We start from the raw sequence: 896 nt of genomic DNA, 5'->3' as shown, positions 1-896 counted from the left end.
GTGCAAATAGTTTTTATTGATTATTTGCACCACCATTGTTAATAAGAAATGTGGTGTGAATAGTAGATGCTTTATTATTCGCACCACGGTGTAAATTGCGCTCCATATCCTATTTCCACCACAGTGGTGTAAAAAGTCACTCCGTTTCTGTAAATGGCGAGTGACGTTGGGCGCACGTTTAGGCCCATAGACACGTCGCGTGTGTCGGGAGCACGGATCCTTCATATCTGATACAACAAAGTAGGACCCATAAGCTAACACTTTAAGCCCGAGTCGCTCGCCCCAGTCCCACCGTGCGCGCAGTGCAGCGCCTACAAGATGGTCTACATATTTGGCGCCAAGGTTTTGCCAAACGAAAATCGCAATGCGATCCGGGTAAACCGATGCGCTCTAACGAAAGAGTCCGATCTGCTTTGCTGCTAAACTAAAAGAGTCCGATCTGCTTCGCTGCCAAACCAAAAGAGTTCGATCTGCTTCGCTGCCAAACCAAAAGAGTCCGATCTGCTTTTGGCGCTCGTACCGTCGACCGCTCCGCAGAAACACTGTGATATCTCGAAGCTTGAAAGGAAAAGTGTATGTATTTTAGGGTGTACATATTCGTAAAGGTTAGGGTAGCAAGCGAGTCTTTTTATTTTGTGTATATTCAAAATATCGAAGGAGTTATAGCCCTCCAAAGATGCCTAAGGTCCCATCGCCGAAAAGCTTCCAGAATGAAAATAATTTAGACAAGAAATGTTCAAGGTTGCATTTTAATTACAAGTTGCAAGGTCCAAGACCACACCAATATAAATACACATTAATTGCCTACACAAATTATTGTAAGATCAACTCATACTATGATCATAACCTCACACTACTTCAAGGGGCTTTACTTGGGAATCGGAATGCCTCTATAC

The sequence above is a fragment of the Frankliniella occidentalis genome, unplaced genomic scaffold (assembly GCF_000697945.3).
Source record: "Frankliniella occidentalis isolate FOCC.00 unplaced genomic scaffold, Focc_3.1 Scaffold399, whole genome shotgun sequence".
Lineage (NCBI taxonomy): Eukaryota > Metazoa > Arthropoda > Insecta > Thysanoptera > Thripidae > Frankliniella > Frankliniella occidentalis.
This window is presented reverse-complemented; position numbering follows the sequence as displayed.